This window comes from Triturus cristatus, chromosome 8 (genome assembly GCF_964204655.1).
Source record: "Triturus cristatus chromosome 8, aTriCri1.1, whole genome shotgun sequence".
Lineage (NCBI taxonomy): Eukaryota > Metazoa > Chordata > Amphibia > Caudata > Salamandridae > Triturus > Triturus cristatus.
This window is the reverse complement of record NC_140591.1, coordinates 1442209877-1442231537: the sequence shown is the minus strand read 5'-3', so window position 1 is coordinate 1442231537 and position 21661 is coordinate 1442209877.

Below are 21661 nucleotides of genomic sequence, written 5' to 3'. Positions count from 1 at the left end.
AAGGGTACAGAAAAGGTGCCTGATGCAGAAGTGAGAAGGTATGGAGTTAATGATTATGAGGATGAGGTCTTGGATGACATGATTTACAAGAGACCACCTCCATATAGTGTGGTAAATAAAATTCCTTTACCGGGACTTAATTTGATATATAAACATAATAAAATAGCTCAGTAAAATGAGAGGCAGAATCCGTGGTATTAGAGGTTCGGAATGGGCTTTATTCCAGTGATCGATTATAATCGGTTGCTCCAAGTTCCATCACCACGGGGGTTCAGGAAGTGAAGTACATACATTATTGACATGAAATGACTTTTATAGATCATACATTACAATGAAGCGAATGCAGTAGGCGTAACAATTGATAAGGAAAATGACGATTTATCTGCGTAACCAAAAAATGGGTGTAATAAGGAGTAAAAAGGAACATAATTGGTTATGATGTCACATATAGGTGGATCTATAAGATAATACTTGGCATAGATGCGCGCGCAGCAACATGACGTGTGATTGACGTGCAACTAGGGGGTGAAGGGGACTTGACATTTAGCTCTACATGTGGAGACAAGAAGTCTGGGGGGTCAAGTCAACCTAATCCCAAATCATATCTAACATCCTATGTTTAAAGAACTATGTTATCCACGAAAGAAGGACTCTCGGACAGAATCTATTCTATACTGACTGTGCGTGCGTGTACAAGCGTCTAAGTGTCTACACTAAATGCGAGGGGGTAGAAATATTCCATGGTAACAGGGCTATGAGTTACTTGCATGAGGACAGAGAAGACGGGCCTTTTGCTTGGTAACTGGAAGAATGTTTACTTAAACTACTAGGCAGGAATGCATCGGCTGAGGGGGAAGCAGATAATTCGAAGGTGAAATACAGTTCTTGGCAGAGAATAGGCTGATGTCAGGCTTCGTGAGCCGCGCAGAGAATGAGACAAAGTTCATGGTCACAAATGCAGGCTCAGACTGGAGCTTTCAGAGGCAGAAGGCAAGAGGAGTTTGATGACAGAATCAGGGCCTACTTGCCTAGACTGCAAAATGGAGTAACTGAACCATATAAAACCGGTGGCCTTTCATATTTAGGAATGGAATATCCGGCCTATTCATGGCGGGTCTGACGGAGGACATGTTGACGGTGGACGCACATGTATTTGCGTCTTCATAACTGGAACTGGAGGGAACATACATGTACTTGTGACATGCACATAGAACCGTTGGGGTCCAAGATAGGGGACATAACTGACCAGAAAAATCCATATTTCCACATTCCCTCCTTGTCCCCTACTTGCCCGTCAAGAGATATCAATCTTCATTAATCCATTGATCTGTTCGTATAACATCATTTGTTCTTCTTTCTTCTTCCGTGACGAATGAAATCTTGGTGGTGGAATACACGATGTGGCACACAGACCACAGATCGCTGGTCCACATTGTAGACATAGACAGCAACTGAATAGTATGAGAAGGCCAATACCTAGGAAGGATAGAACTCTCCATCCCCAGGCTGATATCACACTCCAAAACCAACTGGACCAAGTCCAAGTGCCTGGGTTCTGGTGTATCTGGTTTACAATCTTATGAAGGCGAGTTATGGCTTTATATACTGATGGCGAATTTTCTGGTATGAATACGCAGCAGCTTGATCCGATGACCCTACAAGCTCCGCCCCTATCAGCCAGGATGACGTCAAGGACAAGACGATTTTGAAGCACAACAATCCGCATAGCAGACTGCTCTTCTGTTAAATTGCCTAGGGCGGAAATAGTTTCATTCACTACTGCTTCAAGGGTTCTAGTTAATCTACGTATCAGTTTACTATTAGTAACAGTACCTATATAAGGAAAGATGCCTTTATTGAAATCTACATACTTGTCCCATGCCGTCTCAGTATAATCGACAATTGGGAGATCTCTCCGCTCTCTGTTGTGTACTAAATGAATATTTCTGTAATAATCAGGAGGAGCTAGGAAAACAGGTGGCAAAAGGAATGCAATGTAGCAGGTACCATCCCAATCTAGAGGTAGACGCATATATGCAGTCTGACCACATATAAAGTAGGAGTGGCGATAAGCTCTAAATGAAGATTTGCCTTGATCACTGAATTCTACTATAGTAGTGCATTTACTATGGCCCATATGTATGGAACCAACCTTTCTTACACACAATTCACCCTTCGCTGGGAATACTGACATGGTGGGTAAGACTAGTTCAACTCCGGATACGACATTTAGAATCATGAGATTAGGTGTAAAATTACCTAATCCATATACTTCATTTTCTAGATCAGTTCCTGTTCTTTTGGGGCGACCCTCCTTGTCAGGGTAGCAGACCTTGAGTAAAACTAGGTTCAGGTTTCCCCATACCCACTGATCTTGGTAAACTGCTGTGTCTGAGTCTATGGAATTGATTAAACTAAACCATGCTCCACAGGAGCCATTATGTGTAAATGGGTGTGGAAAGAATGGCAGGACTCCTTCATAATTCTGATAGGGAGGGAGCCGACCACACACCCAACAATTGGTGGCATTACTAGTCTGATGGGAATGATGTAACATACTAATGAAAGTGTTATTGCGCAGCGCAAGTCTATAAGACAATTCATGCGGCGGTAGGTCACTAAAAGAATGTTCTGCGGTAACATTGTAAACGTTTCTGGCAATAGGGTAATATATGTGCAGCAATATACTTGCAGTAATTATTAAAAGACTTAGGGAAAACAAGATTAATAATGTCACTATGCAGTGGCTACGCAGTGATTTACAATACGCCTGTCGTTTCAACATTTTCCGCGACTGTCCATGATTCAGGTCTAGAGGATACATGTCAGAGACAAATTCAACCGCTTCACCTTGGAGAGGACTTAAACAATCAAATTGTCTGACGTTCTAGGCCTCAATTTTACTTTATAGAGTTCGGTTTTAGTCTTTTCAACCAAAGGAAGTTTTGAATCAGTCTGTGAGGGAGTGCAGGGCACAATGTCTATATCCGAGGATAGTCCATGAAATTTCTTGATATGACTTGAATGAATCCAGCCCTTGCGGCCCTCGATCTTCACGGCTGTCCTTGTAGTGAGCAGAACCAACTTGGGTGTCTTCCACCTGGGCTCCAGCTGAGTCTTTCGGTCGAAATTTCTCACAAATACGAGATCACCCGGAACTACGTCATGGGGTTTCACCTCAGTGTTGTCGGGAAAGGCTGCAGCTACCTGTGAACGACAAGATTGTAGTGCAGACATCAAGGAAGCCAAGTAATCTGTCAGCATATTACAGTCAACATCAGTTATTTTGCGTGGTATAGGCGTCCCCCACATATTTGGTGGTCTGCCAAAGATCACCTCATACGGGGATAGCCCTGTTCGAGAGTGTGCTACCATTCTCATGTAAAAGAGTGCAACGGGTAACGCTACTACCCAGTCGACACCTTTCTCTCTGCATATTTTGGACAATCTGATTTTCAGTATCTGATTATGTCTTTCTACGAGACCTGCTGCCTCGGGGTGTCGGACACAGTGGAATTTCCACTGATATCCTAACAGAAGTGAAACATGTTTCATTAATTCGGATGAGAACGGCTGGCCGTTATCTGAGTAGACAACACGTGGTAAACCGTATCGTGGGAAGAATTCTCGAACCAACTGTTTGGCAGTAGTCGGGGCAGTGTAATCTGAAACCGGGTATGCCTCCGTCCAACGGGACAGAGCGCAGACAACTACGAGAACATATCTGAATCCTCGACATCGTTCCATCTGGATATAATCCATCTGGAGCACTTCAAAAGGGTGATCAGGAGGATGAAATCCACCCTGTTCTACGGGAACGCTTTTTCCTGGGTTGAACTGGCAACAGATCATACAGGTACGGACTTTTTGTTTGGCTGCTGCTCGTAAATGTTCATTGAACCAGATGTGTTGAATGCTGTCTAGCATAGCTTTTTCTCCTAGATGTGCTGGACTATGTATAGTGTTAATTATAACTTGGACCATTGAATCAGGAAGGAACCATACAGACTTTTCCTTCATCATCCATCCTTGGTCCGTTTGGATCCCTCCTAACTCAGTCCATTTCTTTATTTCGTCTGGTGTAGCATGTGTCTGTATGTCAATTACGTCAAGAGTAGGATCTTTAACTGTCATACACTGTGTCGGTGTCGGGACTATTGTCTTTATCATGTCGGGGGTTTGAGTTTGAGCAGTCTGTTTAGCTGTTCTGTCGGCTAGATCATTGCCTTGGGAAATGATATCAGTAACCTTCGTATGAGCTTTACATTTCATAATTGATATTGCCGTGGGTAGATGTATTGCATCTAATAAGGCATGAATGAGGGGTCCGTGCTGAATGTGGGCACCGTGGGAAGTTAAATAACCTCTCTCTCGCCACAGCACGCCGAAGTCATGTACAACTCCGAATGCATAACGTGAATCAGTGTATATGTTGACTTTTTTATTCGTGGCTTGAATACAGGCTTGTGTCAGAGCGATGAGCTCTGCGGCTTGAGCTGACAAAGTATTTATACGATTAGTTTCAATGACTTCAGTATCTGTTGTGACTGCGTAAGCGGCCACTAACTCTCCTGTACTTGTTCTCATACATGAACCATCTACATACAATGTCAGGTCTGGATCTGACAATGGGACATCGGTTAAGTCTTGTCTGGGTTTTGTCGTTATAGTAATAACTTCAATACAGTCATGAGCTAGTGGGTCTGTTCCGGTTACTGGCAAAAGTGTGGCAGGATTCAATGTGTTACAGCGTCTGATTTCTATATGTGGCTGAAACAATGTAAGTTCGTACCCTGTAAGTCGCGCTATAGTCAAGTGTTGTGTTTGCGTTCTGTTTACAAGAACCTCTACTGCGTGTGGCACTTGAACTGTCAATGGATGTCCTAACACTATGGCATCGCTTTGTCTGATTGCTAAAGCTGTCGCTGCCACTGATTTTAGGCATGCAGGCAAAGCCTGAGCTACGGGATCTAATGTACTAGAAAAATAAGCACATGGTTTGTGTGCTCCTGCTTGTTCCTGTGTGAGTACTGACAAGGCAGTACCTTCGCGTTCTGTAACAAAGAGTGTAAACTGTTTTCTGTAACATGGTGTTGCTAAGACAGGTGCTTGACATAAAGCTTTCTTTAGGCTTTCAAAAGCTTGTGTATGTTCCTGAGTCCAAGGGAGAACAGTCGATGTGGCTGCCTCCTGTGTGGTTAACTGAATGAGTGGTTTTGCTAGAAAAGCGTACTGAGGGATCCACTGCCTGCAATATGAAGTGAGACCTATGAAAGCCCGCACCTCCTTTTGTGTCTTGGGTGTTGGCATGTTAGCTATTAACTGAATGCGGTCCGGTGTAAGCTGCCTTCCCTCCTTGGACAGCGAGTGTCCAAGATAAATAACTCGCTGGACACAGAATTGCAGCTTAGAAGGGGACACCTTGTGCCCCTTTTCGGCTAGAAATTGTAAAACTGTCAGTGATGCTTTTTCACATTCCGGTTCGCTTCTTGCGGTGATCAGCAGATCATCGACGTATTGGAGCAGAGCAGTGTTAACTGGCATGTGGATACTATCTAGTTCTCGTTTCAGTGCTTGGCTATAGATGCTGGGGCTTTCTGTAAATCCTTGAGGTGCGCGTGAGAATTTAAAGCTACGTCCATTTAAACTAAATCCGAACAAATATTGGCTCTCCGGATCTATTGGGACGCTGAAAAAAGCATTCTTGAGATCAATTACAGAAAAGAATGTTGCTTCGGAATCAATGGCTGTCAGTAATGACGAGATATCTGGGACCACAGGGAATTGTGGCACAATGCACTTGTTTAATTCGCGCAGATCAATAACCAATCGATATACTGGCGGGGCCTTTGGATCTGTTCGTTTAAGAATCGGAATTATCGGTGAATTACATACATTGGAGTCTGTTTCCACAACTACTCCTTGGGCAATGAGCTCGTCAATGATTTGTAGTAAAGCCACTACAGCATCTGGTGGTAACTTGTATTGTCGCATTCGTGGTAGCACCACTCCTGCCTTTAATGTGACTCGATATGGCGTAATATTCATGCAACCAACATCAGTAGGGCCTTGTGCCCATAGATGTGTAGGTAAAGTCTGCAGTCGGGGATCCATGTCTCTAGACACATAGTGACCTTTAAAATCACGTAAAAACAACCTTACTCCTTCCGGAGAACAACATATTATGGCTCCTAGAGCTTTCAGTGTTTTTATTCCTAACAAGTTTTCTGGACATGATTTAGTAAGCAATAAATCTGTAGTTCGGGTCAGAGGTCCTATCGTAAGTGGAAGTGGCTGTGATACTTCATTAACAATAGGTTTTCCTGAAAAACCAAGGGAAATATTTTGAGAGCCTGAGAGGGGTGCCCCTGGAACTTCACTACGTTTTATAGTTGTTCGACTTGCCCCTGTATCGAGTAAAAATTTTCTATCTTGGCCTAATAATTCACTATGTACATAAGGTCCTTCTTGATCTACAGGTATTTCAATAAGGGGTAAGTCAACTTCCCTCTCTAGGCTAGTTCATGCGTAACGCTGATACTCAGGATATTCATACTGTGCGGTCTGATACATTTGTCGTGTTGTTGTCTGTGTGGCAGCAACAGGCAACGGTGGTGCAGCTGGCACAAACTGTATTGGCTGTTGTGCGGCTGGCATGGCCTGGGCATGCTGCAGAGCTCCTTGTTCATTCTGATCTTGTCTGAGTGGCCGTGATCTTTCTTGTGTTTTACCTATGGCGATATTATGTTTTAAAACTGGACAATCGTGTACGTAATGACCTGGCTTTTTACAATAATTACATGTCCCTTTTACAGGTCCTGCTGAATCGGAATGTGTCATACCCTTTTTATGTCCTTCAGCTGGAACTGTCTGGGAAACTAGCATTTTCATTTTCGTGTCTTTCATGCGTCTGTGTTCATGTTCTTGTTCCTCTCTAATTCTATTGTGATGGTACTGTAACATTTGTAACATTTGTGATGGAGTGTTACCTTGCCAGGTACTCTCGAATTTTAATACTCTATTCTTTACTGGGGGCAGGGCATTTTCTACTAATTTTGTTACAAACAGATGTGGGTATGATTCGCTACTTGCTTTTATGCCACTATTTATACCAAAACATTTTTCAAATCGGGCATAGTAATCACTAGTGTCTTCATCTTGCTTCTGTTTACAGGCTGAAATTGTACCCCAATCTTCCTTTTTCGTAGTTAATAAACGTGGCAGTACCTGTACTAATAAACCTGGTAGTGCTTTAGTTTTATCCCCAAGTCCTGCTCCTGCAGTTCGGGCCTTTTCTTCCGCTTCTAACACTGACCATTCTATCTTTTGGTCTCCTACCTCCCACTCTTTTTCCTTGAGTTTCTCATAAATACCAGCAGGCATCAATACCTTTAATATTGTCATAATGTCGGGATAGGTATACTCTCCCATGAGTAACATGTCTTTAATTTCTCGGTGAAAACCCGCTGGATCTTTGTCATGACTGGGTACCACTTTCTTCATTTGTAACAATTCTATTTTTGATATGGGCGTATATACAAATACGCGCTTAAACTCGTTGTCCTCGCCTTTTATTGGGTGCACTTCTCGTAAGGGATTCTGTCTATCCATGTAATACGTGGTTCTTTCCTTGATGGGCAATGAGACACGCTCTGCGCATACAAAAAGAATATACTGCTTTCTTGATTCTAGAATTTCTTTAATTAATTTAGTACTTGCACCTCTCCATTTATTCATAAGCAATTCAGTCAATATGTCAGGTAAGGGACCAGGGTCCGAACGCTGACTCCGATATAGTATAATGAGTTGTTGAATCATATAAATCCCAACTAACCTCTGTTCATCTGGGGTGAGATTCAAAAATGTGCGTACTACTGTATCATCACTATATTTTCCGGGACTGTCCACCCAATGGACAGCTGCCCTGGCTAAATCTTGTTCATCCATAGAATCGAGAAAATGATAACCCCTTCGTTCTCGGAGTAGTTTGTCGGCGGTTTGGAACGAATGCTCGTTAGACCTTATATTAATTATAGGTATTTGGAAATTCCTGTTATTATCTGGACATATCGGACGTATCGGGTCGATAAGACATCTATTACTATTACAGGATCTTCCTCTACCTACATAGGCTATGGTGTCTGACTGTCCTGCGGGCAGTCCAGACCCTTCCTCCTCGTTTTGTTCGAACTCGTCTACCGCTAATCTTTCTTCGTGTAGGCGTTCTATTTCTTTACGGATCTTTCGGCACATGGCTATTATACAATTTTGCTTATCATGTCTCCCTTCTGATATATTCTGGCTCCATCTGGTAAGAATTTGCATCGCTTCCGGGTTTACCCCCGGTCGGTCTTGATTTCTGATCACACAATTTATGAGGAAACGTAACAGTTCCCCCTGTATCTCTACTTTCTGGTATTCCATAGCTCTGTTAATACATTCTGGATCTCGCCCTGTTTGGACAAAATGATATATTTTATCTAGATGCGCAGTCATTCCTGGTAACTTCCCTAAATACACTGCGGCTCGTCTGATACGCAATGATGCCAGGGTCATTTCGTCCTCTTTACCGGGCACAGGGTCATATCTGCAATCTATAAGAAGTTCCTTCAGCGTACGGGCACTTATGAGTTTGGGTGTACGTGAATGTGCTGACTCTTGAAAAGTAAGTTTATTTATTCTGGGTGGCGTAGAAAAAATATTGGTAGCACCTCCCGTGGCCCCATCTGGGGTATCGGGCGTGAAAGGATTCGTTGAACGTGACACAGCAACTACAGGTGTGGACACAGCTATAGAAGTAGCTGTAGGAGCGGATGCAGAAACAGATGTGCTTGCCGGAACTTGTGACTCGATCTGTTGCTGTAGGGATACGGGTACTGGATCTTGGCGTTGGACCTCCCTGGTATGCGGTCTATGCGGGGCGGAATTAGCATACTCGGGAGCTGCGTCATCTAAATATGAGTAAAGAAAAACATCTTCTGTGGTTCTAGGATGCCCCTTAGGATGTACCTTTATTGGGAACAATGGGGGTGGCAAGTCTTTCGGTATCTCTGGAGTAGCCTTAGGTAATCCTTCGGCCAGAAGGGGATACATACCATTCATAAGGGCATTTCTTTGCCTATCTACTTGTTCTGATTTCACTCGGATACCTTCCTCAATTAATAGATTCTCTCGAACTTTATTTGAACTCTCTTTATTCTTTTCTTCCTGTCTACGTGCTTTTTCTGTGCGTCTATGAGATTCTTTACGCCATAACTCAACGGCGTCTTTCTGTGACTGTCTGACCTTCCTTTTCCATAACTCTTCCTCGACTTTCATGATGCACTCCGCATCCCAGGTTCCCGCTGTGGGCCACCTCTGACTTTCTGGTAATTCCTTGGTGTAATCTACCCATAAATCAAGAAATAATATAGCGTCTAAGCCATGTTTATGATACATGAAGTACCCTGGAGTGTCCCTAGGAGGAATAGGAACGGCTTCTTCGAGTACCCCTTTTCTTGTAGTGATCTGTCTTAGTTTCGAAAAGAACGGCATATTGGCAACTGATCCGATACTTAATCTTGAACACACTTAATACAAAAGCACAATAATGAACAACCATTCATACCACAATATGCAGGACGTTTTTAAACACATTAAACATTAAACATTAAACCTTTAACTGAAACAACAATGATGATCGTCTGCATAACTAATCACCAAGCATAATTCTTGACAATAACTAGATACTTCGGAATACTTGATATACTGCTAAACAGTACATATACACTGCTAAAACAGTGCAGACCGGATTTGTGTACCCAAACCCGTCTTGACCGGCACAACCTATGTGCACGTCAGAAATGCCTCCCCAGTAATGGTACTCACCGGGTAGCTTCGGAAACGGAAGGCCTCGGTAACTTGAACTTGAACCGGACTGGACTCGACTCGACTCGTCGGACACTGGGCTTGACTTCGAACTGGTGGGTCTCCGTATACCTCGGATCTTGCTCTCTCAGCTAGGCTCTGGTCGGGATACTTCGCACTTCTCACCGCCTCGTCTGGGTGTTGATCGCAGTCTCAGTCGCCCCCGCTTGACCGGAGGGAGCTACAGGAAATCCTGCTGGTACGCGTTATTGTCCGTCCAGCTGTGGCAGGAGACCGGGCCTGCAACTCACCGCCGGCGCGTGAGATGAGAAAGTGTCCCTGTTCGGGCGCCATTCATGTGGTAAATAAAATTCCTTTACCGGGACTTAATTTGATATATAAACATAATAAAATAGCTCAGTAAAATGAGAGGCAGAATCCGTGGTATTAGAGGTTCGGAATGGGCTTTATTCCAGTGATCGATTATAATCGGTTGCTCCAAGTTCCATCACCACGGGGGTTCAGGAAGTGAAGTACATACATTATTGACATGAAATGACTTTTATAGATCATACATTACAATGAAGCGAATGCAGTAGGCGTAACAATTGATAAGGAAAATGACGATTTATCTGCGTAACCAAAAAATGGGTGTAATAAGGAGTAAAAAGGAACATAATTGGTTATGATGTCACATATAGGTGGATCTATAAGATAATACTTGGCATAGATGCGCGCGCAGCAACATGACGTGTGATTGACGTGCAACTAGGGGGTGAAGGGGACTTGACATTTAGCTCTACATGTGGAGACAAGAAGTCTGGGGGGTCAAGTCAACCTAATCCCAAATCATATCTAACATCCTATGTTTAAAGAACTATGTTATCCACGAAAGAAGGACTCTCGGACAGAATCTATTCTATACTGACTGTGCGTGCGTGTACAAGCGTCTAAGTGTCTACACTAAATGCGAGGGGGTAGAAATATTCCATGGTAACAGGGCTATGAGTTACTTGCATGAGGACAGAGAAGCCGGGCCTTTTGCTTGGTAACTGGAAGAATGTTTACTTAAACTACTAGGCAGGAATGCATCGGCTGAGGGGGAAGCAGATAATTCGAAGGTGAAATACAGTTCTTGGCAGAGAATAGGCTGATGTCAGGCTTCGTGAGCCGCGCAGAGAATGAGACAAAGTTCATGGTCACAGATGCAGGCTCAGACTGGAGCTTTCAGAGGCAGAAGGCAAGAGGAGTTTGATGACAGAATCAGGGCCTACTTGCCTAGACTGCAAAATGGAGTAACTGAACCATATAAAACCGGTGGCCTTTCATATTTAGGAATGGAATATCCGGCCTATTCATGGCGGGTCTGACGGAGGACATGTTGACGGTGGACGCACATGTATTTGCGTCTTCATAACTGGAACTGGAGGGAACATACATGTACTTGTGACATGCACATAGAACCGTTGGGGTCCAAGATAGGGGACATAACTGACCAGAAAAATCCATATTTCCACAATAGACCAGAACCAGAAGAGAGCACGCCAGTTGCTACTCCTGTAAGAGATACTTTGCGAATTATTAAAACTGAGGTTGTGACACCTGATTTGAAAAGTGGTAGCTCTTTCATGGAAAGGGAGAGAGAGAGAGAGCGAGAGAGAGAGAATCGAGTCAGTGACGATAAAACAAGAGAATTAGCCAGAACCACATCTGAGCTGACTGAGAAAATTAGAGAGCTGACGAAAAATCTGGAAGCTGTTACAGTGCCTGTAACCATAGGTCCGGTTGTGCCTATTTTTGATAAAAAAAGAATGGGAGAAAATGGTTTGACAGTTCCCTATGTTGGAAATGGTTTGGTTGGTACTTGCTCTTTGGAGGAATCAGGAATGAGAACGGGAGGAAATATTTTGAGACAGTCGAGATATGACACATGTAGTGGAGGATCAGATGTACAGCTTAATTCAGGATTGAATACTGGTTGTTTGGGAGGAACAATATTGGAACCACAGAGGATGGCAGAACAAGTGGGTGCAGTGAAAAAGTCTACAGAAATAACAGCTGAAGATTTGAATGATTGGTTGAAAGTTCTTCAAAAGAAGGATAAAGATTCACAGGCAATTGATGTAGCCAGGTTGCGCATAGAATTGGAGGAGCTTATTGCAGGAACAATTCCTACAGATATACTGAAAAATCATCATGATGGAGAGTTGTTATTCATGTGCAAGAGTATCACCTGGAGGGCTAAGAGTACACATGACAGGTTAAGAGCAATAGCGAGTGAACAAGGGGTTGATATGGATAAGGTAAAGGCTTTGCAGAAGCCTTACAGGGTGGATTTCACCGGCAAGGATATTGAGAATCTAAATGGTGCTGGCAGAACAGGACAGATTAAGGAAATGATTGCCTTATTGCGAAAATGGGGTGATGTGGAAAAATGGAAGGATAGGTGGTACAAGAAAAGGGAAGATTCAGTGGACAGGACTTACTCAGCTTTTCCCATGAGAGAAAAAGAAAAAACAGTGGATGCTTATCCTATGAGAGAGATTCCTGGAGGAGGATATGTACATGTCCCATGGACTAGACAGGATATTTTGTCATTTACGAATGATTTTCCTCGACTGAGAGAAAAGCCCGTGGAGTGGTATAGGCAGGTAGACAGGTTTGTGAAATTGTCAAAAGTGCTGTGGATTGACCTGAATAGTCTGTTTGATATAATTGTTCCGGCAGACTTGTGGGCAGAGTGTAAAATAGTTGTAGATTGGCCTGCTAAGGAGTATCCAAGAGATCTGAAAACAGGAGCACCAGATCCAGAGGTTATGAAGAAATATGACCAAGTAATTGTGTTCCTGAAAAATAAGGTACCCCCGAAAGAGACAGACTGGGTTAAGATAGATCGAACACATCAGGAAGCAAAAGAATCAGTTCATGCTTTTTACGAAAGGCTGATACTGGCTTTTAAACAGTTCAGTGGAGATGAACACCTGGGTGATAAGGATTTGAGTCATTTTGTATACAGGTTTGTATATGGCTTGAGACCTGAAATCAGTGAAAGAATACGTGAGCACACAGTTGACTGGCAGAGTAAAAAGATTGATGAGATCTTGAGACATGCAAAGTACTTCAGTGATGAGATTGAGGCAAAACAGAGAAAGCTGAAAGAAAAAGCAATGTGGGCACAGGTGAAGGTTGCTGACAGACAAGAAGCACAGTTGGTGGAACAGGCAAATAATCCAGGAAATAGACCCAGATATGCAGGAAAAGGAAAGGGGAATCTAGAAGAAGCGAAGAGAAAGTTCCCTTGTCACAACTGTGGACAATTGGGGCATTGGAGATCCGAGTGTACCAATCCACCATTAGTGAGTAATGAGAATAAAACCTTAAATCAACAGGTGCAGAACGAGGGGTGTAATCATCAGCAGCAACAGCAGAAGGTTGTCAGACAGCAGAGTCAAGAGCCAAAACCGCCCTTGCCGCAGAATAGAGGGTCCCAAAAGTATAACCAGGACTCAGGATTCTACAATGATGAGCAGGTAAACAAACCGAGACGTTCAAACCCGGTACAGCAGTACTGGTTAAAGAATGAGGGGAGTGAGTCTGAAGGGGACTATTGACGGTGCCGAAGAGAGGAGGAAGAGTGCATACTTGGTGCAACTCTAGAAATAGACCAGGCAGGACCATTTGTAGATGGGAAAATAAATGGGGAAAGTGTTACTTTTTTGGTAGACACAGGAGCGACAAGATCAACTGTCAGGTCAGCAGATATTAGAAATCTTCCTCTCTCGGACGAGGCAATCCAAGTGGTTGGTGTAGCCAATACACAGATTAAGACTCGTCTTACCGAACCAGTAAGGGTAAGAATAGGGAAATTTTCAGACATGCACAGATTTGTAGTCTGTGACACTAGTCCAGTGAACTTGTTATGTAGGGACTTATTGTGTAAGATGAACTGCACAATTTTTTGTACTCCGGATGGAATAGCTTTTGAGACACCAGATGAGGATGTTTTGTACAGGATGACTCTAGATAATAGAGAGAGTGAGATTGTTGGTACATATGCTGTGTTTAATCCAGATGATTTGCCTCAAGAGTTGAGACACACAGTAAAAACAGCAGTTTGGGATTTTACTGGAGAAGATGTGGGATTGATGAATAATGTAGATCCAGTGAAGATTTCAGTGAAAGAGGGGATTGTTTATCCTAATATTCCTCAGTACAGATTGACACCAGAAATAATTGAGGGAATAACTCCTATAATCGACAAAATGATTCAACAGGGTGTTTTGAGGGAATTACTGAGCAGCCCGTGTAATTCACCGATAATGGGGCTAAAGAAACCTAATGGAAAGTTCAGGATTGTACAAGATTTGAGAAAAGTTAACAAAATTGTGGTGGCATGTTGTCCCATTGTGCCAAATCCTTCAGTGATTTTGTATCAGATTCCTCATGATGCTGAGTGGTACACGGTAATTGATTTGTGTCATGCTTTCTTTTCAATTCCATTGCATCATGACAGCCAGCCGATTTTTGCATTTCGGTTTGGACAGCGTATTTTAGCATGGTGTCGTATCCCACAGGGGTATACAGAGAGTCCTTCGATATTCAATCAGTTGTTGAAGAAGTCTTTGGAGAGTTTGATCATGCCTGAAAGCTCAGTACTAGTGCAGTACATCGATGACTTACTTGTGGCATCGAAGACACGTGAAGCTTGTGAAGTAGATACCATAGCTTTACTGAATCATCTGGCAGATGGAGGGTTAAAGGTATCTCCAGCCAAATTGCAATTTTGCAAGAAAGAGGTGCATTATCTTGGACACAATATTGAAAAGGGTCTGAGAAAGGTGACCGATGACAGGATCAAGATTATCAGAGGAATGAGAGCCCTGATGACCCAGAGAGAAGTGAGGATGTTTCTGGGAATGGTGGGTTATTGTCGTCAGTGGATAAGTAATTTCTCCCTGAAAGCAAAGCCACTGATTAAATTGACTAAAAGTGAGGTGAGAGACCCATTGGAATTGGATGGAGAACAAATGGCAGCATTTGAAGAGTTAAAAAGCAGAATGTGTGAAGCCCCTGCTTTGGGAATGCCAGACTATGAGAAAGAGTTTGAGTTGTACTGCAGTGAGAGAAATGGTTGTGCACTTTCAGTGTTAATTCAGAAGCATGGACAACTGAGAAGGCCGATTGCGTACTTCTCATCGACACTTGACCCCGTAGCTGTGGGTTTGCCAGGTTGTCTGAAAGCAGTAGCTGCTACATGCAGAAGCTTGGAACAAAGTGAGGGTATAATAATGGGATATCCTGTAAGGGTATTTGTACCTCATGATGTGGCTATTCTTTTGACAAGAAGCAGAACTCAGTACATGTCACATAGTCGGCTGACTAAATATGAGAAAATCATTCTGGGAGCATCAAATGTGACCCTTGAGAGATGTGTAAATGTGAATCCAGCAACACTTTTGCCAGATGCTGAAAATGTGAATGTGGGAGATGATGTTGATCATGATTGTTTGGATGTGCTTGACTACTACACAAAACCCCGACCAGACATAAGAGATTTGCCGTTACCTGAGAGTGATCATGTGATGTTTGTGGATGGATCATGTCTAAGGACTGATGATGGTGTGCTGAGTGCGGCATATGCAGTGTGCAAGGTTTCAGAAGTTATGGAAGCTTCGTCTTTGAAAGGAGTAAGATCTGCTCAAGTGGCTGAATTGGTGGCATTGACGAAAGCTTGCAAAATTGGGAAGAATCTGAGAGTGACTGTGATGACTGATAGTCAGTACGGATTTGGAGTCGTTCATGATTTTGGCCAGCTTTGGCTACAGAGAGGTTTCTTGACGTCGAGTGGAACTCCAATAAAGAATGCTGAAGTGATTGGGAAGTTGCTTGAGGCGATACAGCTGCCTAAAGAATTAGCAGTTGTGAAGTGTGCTGCTCATGGACAAGGAGATGATTTTGTTACTCTTGGTAATCGTTTTGCCAATGACATAGCACAGTATTGTGCAAAGAACAATCATTCGATTAATAGGGCACGAGAAAGGGAGATGTCTTTTTGTTCTGTGATGTTTACTAATGTCCTAGAAACGTGGGATGAAGTGAAACAGTTGCAGGATGAGGCAGGAGATGAGGAAATGAGAGATTGGATTAAGGCAGGTTGTGCCCCAAGAGAGACAGATCATGTTTGGATCTATAGAGACGGTAGACCAGTCATGCCTAATTCCATGTTGTCGACAATGGCAAGAATGTATCATGGCCAGGGACATCTGGGAAGGGATGCAATGATTAGGTCTTTTAAACAAACATGGTACAATGCAAAGTTCAGGCTGATTGCAGAGAGCATCTGTCAGAGATGTTTGATTTGTCAGCAGTTCAATACTGGAAAGAAGACAGTTGTGAGCCTAGGAACAATAGGCAGAGAAGGAGGTCCTTTTACCAGAATGCAAATAGATTTCATTGAAATGCCCCAAGTGAACAGATTGAGGTATGTTCTAGTGGTAGTCTGTTTGTTCTCAAGATGGGTGGAGGCCTATCCGACTAGGAGGAATGATGGAATAACTGTTGCAAAGTTACTGTTAAGAGAGTTGATTCCTAGGTACGGGTTTCCAGTGACAATTGAATCTGACAGAGGTGGACACTTCTACAATGAGCTCATGGGTTTAATTTGTGAAGCATTGAGCATACAGCAGAAGCTACTTTGTGCATACAGACCAGAGGCTTCTGGCGTCGTTGAACAGATGAACGGCACAATAAAAAACCGAATTGGTAAGATGTGTTTAGCCACTGGAATGAAATGGCCTGATGTCTTGCCTCTAGTGCTGATGACTATTAGGTCTACTCCATATAGAACCACAGGTTTGAGTCCGCATGAAATATTAATGGGACGTGCAATGAGACATGCATTTGTGCCTGTCAACAAATTGATGACAATAACTGATGACATGATTTTGGATTACTGTAAAGGCCTGGCTGACGCAGTTCATTCTGTGTTTCACCAGGTTGGAGAAGACGCTACCACACTTGAGAAGAAGCAAGCTCATGATCTGAGTCCAGGGGACTGGGTGAGGATTAACGTACACAGAAGAAGAAATTGCTTGGTTCCAAGGTGGGGAAGGCCAAGACAAGTTATTCTGACTACGACAACTGCAGTAAAGTGTGCTGGTGTGAAAAACTGGGTGCATGCGAGTCATACTCTGAGAGTTCCAAATCCAAAGGATGGGACTGGTAAAGAGTATTTTGAAGAGTCAGATTCCAGTGATGATGCAGAGACTGAACCAGTGAGAAGAAGAAAGAATCCTGAAAGGGGTGAAGGAGAAAGAGAGTCAGGTGATTCTTTTTTCTTTCCAAGAGAGGCTTCAAGAGAAACATTGAGAGTTTCAGAGGAGAGATCGGATTCTGTAAGAGTGCCTGAAGTTCCAACAAGCAGTGGAGAAGAAAGAAGAGAAAAGAGCAATTCCACAGAGATTACACCTGAATCAGATGAGGAGGTTGAAAATCCACTTGAGATTACACCTGAAGAAGCAGGGTCAGAAGAAGATAGAGAGGGACAGATTGCGGAAGAACCCCGAGGAGGTGTAGGGAACATTCCTGATAAGCTAGGTGAAGGGACAAGTAGACAGCAAGAAGATTGCGTGTCGGAGACCCGAGGAGGGACAGAAATAGGGAAATCTCAATCAGTGGTGGAAAAAACTGTGGAGCGAAAGAAGATTGTTGAAGAACAAGAGGCAAATGAAACAGAATCAGATGAGAGTGAGAATGAGAAACCAGAGGGTCGAGTTCTGAGAAAGAGAACTTGGATTGGAGAAAGAAATAATAAAGAAGTGAGACCAAAGAGGGTTGTAAGAGGAGATCTTTGGCCTAACAGAATAAAGAGACTGAGGTACAGACTGACACGAGCAAATTCATCAAGAGCTGAGCAGGTGAACGAGGTGTCGAGTCAGAATAAAGCAAAGGGTGAAAAACAAAAGGTCTCAAAAGAACCGGAGGAGTTTAAGAGAATCAGAAAACCTAACCAGAAGTATAGGTCACCGGAATGGACGTACGTGGCACTGTCTGAAGAAGAAGAGGCAGAAAGTCAAGGAAATCCAGAGGGGACCTTATGAAAAGTGGTTGAGGAGAAAACTGTTGGAATCTTGAAAGTTATCTTGACTGACATTGGAGAAGAGTCGGATGCTCAGGATGTTGTTGAAGATCTGATACAATTTGATGTTGCTGAAGAAGAAGTAAAAAGCGATGAAAATCCAAATTGAGTGAACAAAAGGAGTCACTTGGAGAAAAGTGAAAAGAAGAAAATCTGAGATTAGCTGTTTGAGATAATATAGAGATCTAAATTTCAGTAGTGGAGTAGAAGAGGCTAAGTCAAAAGACACTGCCAAAGTAGTAAAATGGCTAACACAGAGAATAATCAAAGTAGATGCGCCTTCTTGAAAAGATGGTGTAGAATGTGCTGCTGCTGTACTGGATTATTAATGCTATTATGGGGTGTATTAGCTTTACTAGTTACTTTTAGAGTTACAATAGACACTTTTGGAATACATACTGAGAATGTGACTAACATAGAGAAGAGTTTACAGAAAATAGTTCCGACTAGAATTAGTAACATTTACATACATAAAGATAGGTCAATTAATGTTTTTTCTAGCAATGTTTTTTCAAAGTTGTTGCACGAATACGTAAAGACAATGGAAGTTAGGGATTGCTACGTCTGTATGCAATTACCTGCATCCGTTTCAGAAGGTGTTACTTATCACCATTTACCAGCTACGTATGGAATTTCATGTAGTGTGTTAAGTAGTGTTTTTTATTTGTTAGGGAAGATAGATTATGAGATGTCTAACAAAGATAATATTTTTGGGCAATTGCCTATGAATAAAAAGCTGAATCTAGCTAAAGAAGCTAACCTTTTTGGTTAGATTTTTATTGAGAAAGAAGAATTAACATTAGATTACATTTTTAGAAACAATTTAACTTGCAGTTTGAAAGAAGAAGAAAAGGCTTTCCTAGACATGGTAGAGGAAAGAAGAATGAGCATGCATGAAAAGGCAGGGAAATATAAAGTGAGTGAGACAATATGGGATATTGAGATGGGAAAGGAATTGAAGAATGGAGCTAGTCCAACTTTAGCTTTAGATGTACCACAGAAGGGTAAACTATGCATTACCAGAAAGAAATACCAATATGATAGGTATTTTGTTGGAACTAGTGAGTGTCATGATACATACTTCATTGCAACAGGATGGGGTTTTAAAGGTGGAGAAGATCCAGTTTTCCCAGGAGTGTATTATGTTTGCGGGAACAAGGCTTATTACAAGTTGCCTGACCATTGGTATGGCACGTGTTATGTGGGCCTGGTCTTTCCAAAGATTTTTCATATAGATAGGATAGAAGATGTAGAACACATTAATTTACTAACACGTTTCAAGAGAGAAACTTGGTCAGAAATCGTAGGTGATATTTTTGGAGCTTTAATTCCGGCAGTGGGAATTTCTTTAAATGCATATGGAATTCGGAAACTGTCAACAGTGGTGGATCGTTTATCGACAAGTACCGCTGGAGGGTTTCTTTTGGTAAATACGGAGATGATTGCCGTACGTGCCATGTCTATGCAAAATCGACTTGCCCTTGATATTCTATTGGCCAAGGAGGGTGGAGTTTGTGGAATGCTGAAAGTTCAACATTGTTGCACTTACATTCCTGATGAAAGCAAAGATCTAAAGGTCTATATCAAAAATATTACTGATTTGCATGAAGAATTTGTACCACTGGAAGCTGAGAGTATCTGGACTAAAATAGCTAATAAGATAGTTGCTGTTAAGAGTTTTATTGCTAAGATAGGTAGTGCCATTATTGGTAAAATATTATTTCCATTGACATGTGTAATTGTTGCTTTATTGATACTAAGATTGGGGTGTTTGTGTTGTAAAAACAGGGGAGGAAAAAAGAGAATAATTGGAGGAAATACTGCAAAGAAACAAAAGAGGTCAAAGAGAGACCCACAAGAAATAGAATTAGAAGAATTGAGGGAGAGTGTTTACTTGGAGTCGAAGAGGGATGATGTGAGGGAGTCTGGTGTTTAATGTTGTGTCATAAAAGACATTTTCAATTTCTCCTAAAATTGGGACAACATTTTTTTTTTTGGGTTGGTTTTTTTGGTGATAATATCACCAAAGGGGGGATAGCTGGAGCAGAGTTTTCTGTTGAAAATTTATTGAGTTTTAAGCTCCAGTTTTGTTTATATGTCATGATTAAAATTACTAATTTATAATCATTAATTATTAGTTTTGTTAAAAGTCTTGATTAACCAACATTACTAATGAGAGAAACTACACGTGGGAATGCATATATGTTGCTTAATAATATGTGCAACTTAATTAAATGAGTGTCGCAAAAGTGCTATTTGTTTCGTGTTTACGCTTTTATATTAACGTGCTATAATGCTACTTTGTGTTGCAGATGGCTAGGTAATTACATACACATAAGGGTATTAGTGGGGATTAACACTGTATAATCATTATGATGTGGTAACGTTGTTTTGTGTTTCTTTTAATTAAGATGGTCCGTTTTGGCCTAAACCAAGATGGCTGCTATTTACAGCCTGCGCTCGAGTGATTGAATTTTGACGAGAGGCCTTGCTGAACATGGTTGGAAGTCACCTGACCACAGCCTCTGTCTGATTTAAAAGTTTCCGTGAGGACAGCAGCTCCGGGCATGCTTCCAATTGCCCTTGGAAAAGAATAAAGCCACAATGAACTACGATAAACCTGTGGTGGCTTCGCTATGGTACCAAGGAAGAGCATTCATAAATGTATCGCTTGCAAACTTGAGTTTCCTTTTTCCGTGTTTTTATTTTTGTGATTTTTTCTGAGCGGAGGTTTTCTAAATGTTACCAAGCGACATCCTTTCCTGCTCGCTCTGCTCAGCGGCTCAACGGACATTCAGAGTTTATTTGTTACATTTATTTTGCTAGTTTTGTTATAAATATTACTAGACTAGAGAGGGTCTGTAGCTTTTGCATTCCGATTTTTGAGGCTACTTCTTCCTGAGCCTATGTTCGTGAGGATCGATGCTGATGCTGAGGACGGCAGCTCGGGAGACTTTACTGAGAGACCTGTCCTGACCCATTTAGCTAGAATAGGTAACTATGAGAATAATGATTTGCTAATGATTGACTTCATTTAAACTAATTTAGATAAACAACCATTTGTTTGAATTCCAGTGTCGGGTGGTTATTTCTTTGTCATTTATTGAATTTCAAATGTATTTCCTTATGTTTAAAATCATGACTCAGGACAATATCTTTATGGTCGCATTGACCTCGTTTTAGATGCAGATTGGTTTAGATTTCCCTCTTATATTCAGTGTGGATAGAGTAATTGAATGAATGTTAGTGTGATGGGCCCTAGCGTATGATGAGTGTATGTGCATACAACTGTGGATTTACTCTGTCCGTGGAAGTAGGGAGAATTTATATGCGCCGATCTGCAGCAGAACTCCCCTGACAATAGGGAACCACCTGGTGCACTCATCCTGCTTCCCACAGTGAACACAAGCTGCAGCCCTTGAGTATAACTGTCTGCTAAAGAGGATAATGTCCTCCTCAATCCCCATATCCCTCTGATGATTTTCCACAGATGATGATGAGCAATGCAGTCAAAAGCTGCTGAAATGTCCATGAAAGCCAAGTAGAGCTTGCCCTGATTAGCTTGTGAATACTTGGCGATAAGCAAGCTCAAGTTTAAACATTGGTCCTGGGTGCCTTTTACCTTCTTAGATCCATTTAGGGTTGGGATCAATTCATTATCAACTGTAGCCCATTCCT